This window comes from Neolamprologus multifasciatus, chromosome 7 (assembly GCF_963576455.1).
Source record: "Neolamprologus multifasciatus chromosome 7, fNeoMul1.2, whole genome shotgun sequence".
In the NCBI taxonomy this organism is placed as follows: domain Eukaryota; kingdom Metazoa; phylum Chordata; class Actinopteri; order Cichliformes; family Cichlidae; genus Neolamprologus; species Neolamprologus multifasciatus.
This window is the reverse complement of record NC_140445.1, coordinates 59,375,825-59,384,219: the sequence shown is the minus strand read 5'-3', so window position 1 is coordinate 59,384,219 and position 8,395 is coordinate 59,375,825. Positions and strand designations below refer to the sequence as shown.

The following is an 8,395-nucleotide window of genomic DNA, read 5'->3' as shown; positions in this document are numbered from 1 at the left end:
CTAGACTGAAAACAGAACTATGAAAACCTTCAGGAGACACATTATTTACATCATCATAGCCAAATTGTTCATATGAGGCTGAAATCATGAAGCGGTGGCCTCGTCATTCTCTCACCATAATCCAGCTAGGCAGGAGGCAGTCAAAGAGTTGTAAGGTCGAGGCGATGTGGAGGTGCTCACTTGCCCGCCCTGACAGATGTGGACGACGTGGATGGTGTGGGCAGTGGTGGTGGTGACGTGGACAACATGGACATGCTTGACTGCCTCTGGAGCGACGTGGACGTACTCCCTGATGCTGCACCGGCATGAGAGACACGACAGACTACGCAAACAACATTGACACATGGGAGGCAAGAAACAGAACAAAAAATACTACTAAATCAAAGAACAGAAACTAAACGAGATACACTCAGTCCAGGGGGGGCATAATTTAACATAAAGGAGATCACAGTATAGTTATCACAAACTGGTATGGTTGGTGAGCCATGGTTGGAAAACAATATTACCGTTTTGTAAAGGATAACTGGTTCAAGTCCAAAATTTTAGTAGGCCTCAAGTAGATCATAAGCTCAGTTCCACAGAAAACAACTGGGAAATTCACTTCAGTTGAAAATCATTGAGAAGGCCCATTAAGCTGCAGAAATAACAAGGCCCGCTGTGGCAAGACCTAAACATACATTAAGTAGGCATTTTGCACCACGTGGCTTTGAACCACTAGTCAGAACCACATCAGGAGGTGGTTCTGAAACAGGAGAAACGAGCTCCTCAGGTTCAGGAGCAAGATTCTCCAGCTGCAGAGGTTCACCAGTGATCTTGTGAACAGCAGCTAATACTTTTTCTTCCTCCTCCCTTCTCAGCTCATCCTTAAGATTTTCAGTGTTCATAAAGTTCATCTATGAGATCTTGTTTATGAACAAATTTGAAATTGTGCTTTTTGACTTCTTCTTCCAGCCAAAATATTTGTAGTGTCAGACTTCCTGTTGTCTTTGCTTGATACTCAAGATTTTGTAAACAATTCTTGAGATTTGTGTTCTCTGTTTTTAACTTGTTTATCACAGCAGATTCCACCTGTGAAGTCCCTGTTAAGCTTTGAAAAGCCCCAGTAAGCTGCAGGTATTTTAAGGCCTACTGCGGCAACACCTAAACCTATTTTAAGTAGGCGTTTGGCACCATGACGCCATGAACCACTAGTCGGAACCCCTTCAGGAGGCTGTTCTGAGACAGGAGAAACAAGCTCCTCAGGTTCAGGAGCAAGATTGTCCTGTGTCGGGACCACATCAGGAGATGGTTCTGAAATAGGAGAAACAAGCTCCTCAGGTTGAAGACCAAGATTATCCTGTGTCGGGACCACATCAGGAGATGGTTCTGAGACAGGAGAAACAAGCTCCTCAAGTTCATGAGCAAGATTCTCCTGCTGCAGAGGTTCACCAGTGATGTTGTGAACAGCAGCTAATATTTCTTCTTCCTCCTCCCTTCTCAGCTCATCCTTAAGATTATTAATAATCTCTCTTTTCATTTTAAGATGTTCATAAAGTTCATCTATGAGATCTTGTTTATGAACAATCTTGACACTTTGCTTTTTGACTTTTTCTTCCAGCAGAAATATTTGTAGTGTCAGACTTTCTGTTGTCTTTTCTTGATACTCAAGATTTTCTAAATGTTTCTTGAGATTTGTGTTCTCTGTTTTTAATTTTTTTTATCTCAGCAGCAATGCTGCTGTTCTCTTTAAGGAGATATTCTTCTTTCTCTTGAAAGTCATGGTGCATCCTCTGAATTGTGCTTACCTGCTCCTGCATTTTAGCCTCCAGAGATTCCACCTGTGACTGATTTTCATCCAGTGCATGTCTCACCTGATGCTGAACAGTACAAATTTTTCTTTTCAGCTCAACTGTGAGTTCTGTCTTGCGAACTATTTCCCTATATTGTTTTTCTATAATCTCTTCTTTTTTAATTCTTTTATGGTGAGCTTCTCCCACTTGGTGCTCAAGTCTCTTTTCAAGAGTCTCTAAAGTTTTCTCGAGTTTTGCATTCTCTTTCTTTTTTTCGTTTCTCTCACTTTCAATCTGAGACAACTCAGCAGCAATGCTGCTGTTACGCTCGAGGAGATATTCTTCTTTTTCCAGAAAGTCATGGTGCATCGTCTGAATGGTGTTAACCTGTTCCTGCATTTTTAGATGTTCATAAAGTTCATCTATGAGATCTTGTTTATGAACAATCTTGACACTTTGCTTTTTGACTTCTTCTTCCAGCAGAAATATTTGTAGTGTCAGACTTTCTGTTGTCTTTGCTTGATACTCAAGATTTTGTAAACAATTCTTGAGATTTGTGTTCTCTGTTTTTAACTTGTTTATCACAGCAGATTCCACCTGTGAAGTCCCTGTTAAGCTTTGAAAAGCCCCAGTAAGCTGCAGGTATTTTAAGGCCTACTGCGGCAACACCTAAACCTATTTTAAGTAGGCGTTTGGCACCATGACGCCATGAACCACTAGTCGGAACCCCTTCAGGAGGCTGTTCTGAGACAGGAGAAACAAGCTCCTCAGGTTCAGGAGCAAGATTGTCCTGTGTCGGGACCACATCAGGAGATGGTTCTGAAATAGGAGAAACAAGCTCCTCAGGTTGAAGACCAAGATTATCCTGTGTCGGGACCACATCAGGAGATGGTTCTGAGACAGGAGAAACAAGCTCCTCAAGTTCATGAGCAAGATTCTCCTGCTGCAGAGGTTCACCAGTGATGTTGTGAACAGCAGCTAATATTTCTTCTTCCTCCTCCCTTCTCAGCTCATCCTTAAGATTATTAATAATCTCTCTTTTCATTTTAAGATGTTCATAAAGTTCATCTATGAGATCTTGTTTATGAACAATCTTGACACTTTGCTTTTTGACTTTTTCTTCCAGCAGAAATATTTGTAGTGTCAGACTTTCTGTTGTCTTTTCTTGATACTCAAGATTTTCTAAATGTTTCTTGAGATTTGTGTTCTCTGTTTTTAATTTTTTTTATCTCAGCAGCAATGCTGCTGTTCTCTTTAAGGAGATATTCTTCTTTCTCTTGAAAGTCATGGTGCATCCTCTGAATTGTGCTTACCTGCTCCTGCATTTTAGCCTCCAGAGATTCCACCTGTGACTGATTTTCATCCAGTGCATGTCTCACCTGATGCTGAACAGTACAAATTTTTCTTTTCAGCTCAACTGTGAGTTCTGTCTTGCGAACTATTTCCCTATATTGTTTTTCTATAATCTCTTCTTTTTTTAATTCTTTTATGGTGAGCTTCTCCCACTTGGTGCTCAAGTCTCTTTTCAAGAGTCTCTAAAGTTTTCTCGAGTTTTGCATTCTCTTTCTTTTTTTCGTTTCTCTCACTTTCAATCTGAGACAACTCAGCAGCAATGCTGCTGTTACGCTCGAGGAGATATTCTTCTTTTTCCAGAAAGTCATGGTGCATCGTCTGAATGGTGTTAACCTGTTCCTGCATTTTTAGATGTTCATAAAGTTCATCTATGAGATCTTGTTTATGAACAATCTTGACACTTTGCTTTTTGACTTCTTCTTCCAGCAGAAATATTTGTAGTGTCAGACTTTCTGTTGTCTTTGCTTGATACTCAAGATTTTGTAAACAATTCTTGAGATTTGTGTTCTCTGTTTTTAACTTGTTTATCACAGCAGATTCCACCTGTGAAGTCCCTGTTAAGCTTTGAAAAGCCCCAGTAAGCTGCAGGTATTTTAAGGCCTACTGCAGCAACACCTAAACCTATTTTAAGTAGGCGTTTGGCACCATGACGCCATGAACCACTAGTCGGAACCCCTTCAGGAGGCTGTTCTGAGACTGGAGAAACAAGCTCCTCAGGTTCAGGAGCAAGATTGTCCTGTGTCGGGACCACATCAGGAGATGGTTCTGAAATAGGAGAAACAAGCTCCTCAGGTTGAAGACCAAGATTGTCCTGTGTCGGGACCACATCAGGAGATGGTTCTGAAATAGGAGAAACAAGCTCCTCAGGTTGAAGACCAAGATTGTCCTGTGTCGGGACCACATCAGGAGATGGTTCTGAGACAGGAGAAACAAGCTCCTCAAGTTCATGAGCAAGATTCTCCTGCTGCAGAGGTTCACCAGTGATGTTGTGAACAGCAGCTAATATTTCTTCTTCCTCCTCCCTTCTCAGCTCATCCTTAAGATTATTAATAATCTCTCTTTTCATTTTAAGATGTTCATAAAGTTCATCTATGAGATCTTGTTTATGAACAATCTTGACACTTTGCTTTTTGACTTTTTCTTCCAGCAGAAATATTTGTAGTGTCAGACTTTCTGTTGTCTTTTCTTGATACTCAAGATTTTCTAAATGTTTCTTGAGATTTGTGTTCTCTGTTTTTAATTTTTTTTTATCTCAGCAGCAATGCTGCTGTTCTCTTTAAGGAGATATTCTTCTTTCTCTTGAAAGTCATGGTGCATCCTCTGAATTGTGCTTACCTGCTCCTGCATTTTAGCCTCCAGAGATTCCACCTGTGACTGATTTTCATCCAGTGCCTGTCTCACCTGATGCTGAACAGTACAAATTTTTCTTTTCAGCTCAACTGTGAGTTCTGTCTTGCGAACTATTTCCCTATATTGTTTTTCTATAATCTCTTCTTTTTTTAATTCTTTTATGGTGAGCCTCTCCCACTTGGTGCTCAAGTCTCTTTTCAAGAGTCTCTAAAGTTTTCTCGAGTTTTGCATTCTCTTTCTTTTTTTCGTTTCTCTCACTTTCAATCAGTGACAGCTGAGCAGCAATGCTGCTGTTACGCTCGAGGAGATATTCTTCTTTTTCCAGAAAGTCATGGTGAATCGTCTGAACGGTGTTAACCTGTTCCTGCATTTTAGCCTCCAGAGATTCCACCTGTGACTGTTTTTCATCCAGTGCCTGTCTCACCCGATGCTGAAGAGTACATATTTCTTTTTTCAGCTCAACTATCTGTTCTGTCTTGTGATCTATTTCTCTATTCTGTTTTTCTATTATCTCTTCTTTTTTTGTCATTTTATGGTGAGCTTCTCCCACTTGGTGCTCAAGTCTCTCTCTCTCTTCCTTGAGATCTGCGTTCTCTTTCTTTTGTTCATTTCGCTCACTTTCAATTTGAGACAACTCAGCAGCAATGCTGCTGTTCTGCTCAAGCAGAGATGCTTCCTTTTCCTGAAATTCATGGCGCATCATCCGAAAGGTTCTAAGCTCTGCTTGCAAATTTTTATTCTCTGCAACAATTAGAGCTTCGATGTCATCTGACTGTTGAGTCACTTTTTCAAGCTCAACCATGCTTTCCCTAAAATGGAAATTCCTTTCATGCGCATCTGTAGTATTCTGTTCACGCTCATTTTTAAAGTGATAGTAATTTTTTTTGTAATAATTCTTTTTGCACTTTAGGGTGCTTAACTCCAACTGGAGTTCTTGTATTTTCATTTGAAGCTCCCTAGGCTCCGATATTTCTCTCTCCATCATCCCATACAGTCTTTGTGATTCCTCTCGAATCTCTCTGTCAGACTGTGAATTATTAAATGTTTCGTGTGACATATTTCTTTAAACGTTTAATGCAAAGTGTCGACAAGAAAAAAATGTTTGCTTAATTGTTTAAGTTTAAAAATAGTCCCTTTCTGAAAGGTTTCTGGTTTGCAAAACACAACTCGCTGTTTCTGAAAATGTTCCAAGTAAAACTGTGTTTGCGAAGGTGAAGAGGGGGTATTTAAGGACAAAGGACTTGGCAAATGCTTTCGCTTTCATCCGTCTTGCGCCGGTCCAAGAATTTCACCTCTAGCGGCACAATACGAATGCCCCCGGCCGTCCCTCTTAATCATGGCCCCAGTTCAGAGAGAAAACCCACAAAATGGAACCGGAGTCCTATTCCATTATTCCTAGACAACTGAGCAGCAATGCTGCTGTTCTGCTCAAGGAGAGATCCTGCCTTTTCCTGAAAGTCACGGTGCATCCTCTGAATGGTTTTAACCTCTGCGCGCAAATTCTCGTTCTCTGCCACAATCAGATCTTTGATGTCATCTGACTTTTGAGTCATTCTGTTAAACTCTTCCATCTTTTCGTCAAATTTTCTCATCCATCTTCTCATGCACATCTACTAGCGAAACCTGACAGGTAATAATGAGGAGCATATTTTTAACAAATGCACTCAAAGCTTGAAAGCTTCAACTCAACATCTGATTAGTGATTGGTTATGATGATGCTCAGGGGCGCGACTCATCTTAGATCGACAATACAGCCAAACTCATTGGAAAGAGCTTTTGACACCATCTACAAGCCAGCTTCTCATCTTAAACCAGTGGTTCTTAACCTTGTTGGAGGTACCGAACCCCACCAGTTTCATATGCGCATTGAACCCCTCTTTAGTGAAAAATAAAATATGATTTTTTTTCAAATTCAAGACATAGATATGGGATATTGGTGCACAAAATGAGCCGTGCATGTCACGGTGGAGGCTCTGCCGAACCCCTGAGACCGACTCACCGAACGCCTAGGGTTCGATCGAACCCAGGTTAAGAACCACTGTCCTAAACTGTCTCCCTTTTAAGCGCTTTCCTTAATGTTTAAATTGTTCTCATGACAAACTGAATGCATCTGTTTAAGCTCATCTCTTGAGCGATGGAAATTATTTTTATAATAATTCTTCTTGAGGTTAACGGTGCTCAACTCCAGCTGGAAATCTTAAATTTTCTCTTGAAGTTCCATAGGCTCAGATATTTCTCTCGCCACCGACTCATACAATCTCATTGATTCCTCTCAAATCTCTCTGTCAGACAGTGAATGAATTCATGTCTGAATTAATTCCCAGGAAACATGAATTAATTCATGTTTCCTGAGAGAAACAAGTTAAAGACAGAGAACACAAATCTCAAAAAATGTTTACAAAATCTTGACTATCAAGCAAAGACGGCAGAAAGTCTAACACAACAGATATTTAGGGTGGAAGAAAAAGTCAAAAAGCAGAATTTCAAAATTGTTCATAACCAAGAGAAACCAAATCTCAGGAAATGTTTAGAAAATCTTGATTAATTCATGTCCCAGGAAACATGAATTAATTCATGTTTCCTGGGACATTTGTTTAAAAGCTTGATGCACAGTGTTGAAAGAAAAAGTATTCCCTTTCTCAAAGGTTCCAGGTTTGCAAAAGCAGCTCGCTGTGAAACTGTGTTTACGAAGGTGAGGATGTTTTATTTATGAATTTCTCTGTCAGAGGCTGTAATGTCAGTGCATTTTAGTTTTTAAAGGCATTCCAGCTTTTCCTTCACATGGTTCACCAGACTTGCTGACTGATAAAGGTGACTCCCTCTCCCCCTCAGTGTGTGTGTGTGTGTGTGTTGATATATTTTACACTTTAGTTTTGTGAAGGATATCTTCCACAACCCCAAAGCTTAACTTGTACTAAGTTAAGCAGTATGAAAAAATGTGACATGACATAAATTAATCTGTAAAACAAAGGTTTATTTGAAGCCATTGAAGTTAGTGATCCTTAAAATCTACATGTGTTTTGTTCTACATTAGGCAGGTCAGTTCCTTATTAAAGAGGCCAACGACGTCATGTTTCTATATCATCTCTCCCCTGTTAGACCCTCTTACCCAAAAGACACCAGCCAGTTTAACCCTTTAAAACTGATCGAAGCGGGCACGCTCTGCTTTGCGCAACTATTTTTAAATCCCTGTAGAACTGCAACCACGTGAGCTAGCGCAAAAAATCTTTTTTCATATGAAACCAGAGGAGTTGTACCTTACATCTTATGCCATCAGCTTGTCCTCAGTCAACATTTCCTTCCACATATAGCTTTGCAAAAACTGCATAAAAAGCGCTTGCAGCAACAAAAACATAATATTCCAGAAACACGCTTTGCTGATCCGATCAGCTGTTCGTAACACTTCCTAGTTAGAATAGACGTCAGCGTGAAGTCCGCCATGACCTGCCTGAAACCGGAAGTGATGTCATTTTTGTGGAAATGTAGTTTTTTACCATCAGGGCCTCATGAGCCTATACTGTGTTTTTAAAAGTTATGTTTGACTTTATGACTTTCTGTGTCGTTTCTGGGATGCTTAGGACTCATATTGCTCTGCTGGAAATAGTTTATTTTGATGCATATGCTGCTTTTTTGCAAATTTGCATTATAAGATTTATTTTTGTTTTTCCTGCAGTATATAAAATTGGTGTATTTCAAAAATAAAACTATGAAGACACTCAAAATAAATTTCCTGTGGTGGGAAACTATTTTGTGCAACTTTTTTGTATTTACAGTTTTGAGGGATAAGCCTCTTAAATTTCTCTAACTAGAAATATATGTTAAAAAAACAAAAATGATTTTCAATTTTTTTTGTAGTTTATTGCACTTTTTTGCAATTTATGTAACTACTATGCACTTAATGCAGACATATTATTAAAATCTGG

At 39.7% G+C, this 8,395-nt stretch overlaps 2 pseudogenes; both read right to left on the bottom strand.

Moving 5' to 3' along the window:
• Positions 1–876: 876 nt before the first annotated feature.
• On the bottom strand, positions 877–2,195 carry LOC146515716 (uncharacterized; annotated as a pseudogene).
• LOC146515715 (uncharacterized) lies at positions 2,166–3,715 on the bottom strand (annotated as a pseudogene).
• Positions 3,716–8,395: the final 4,680 nt, after the last annotated feature.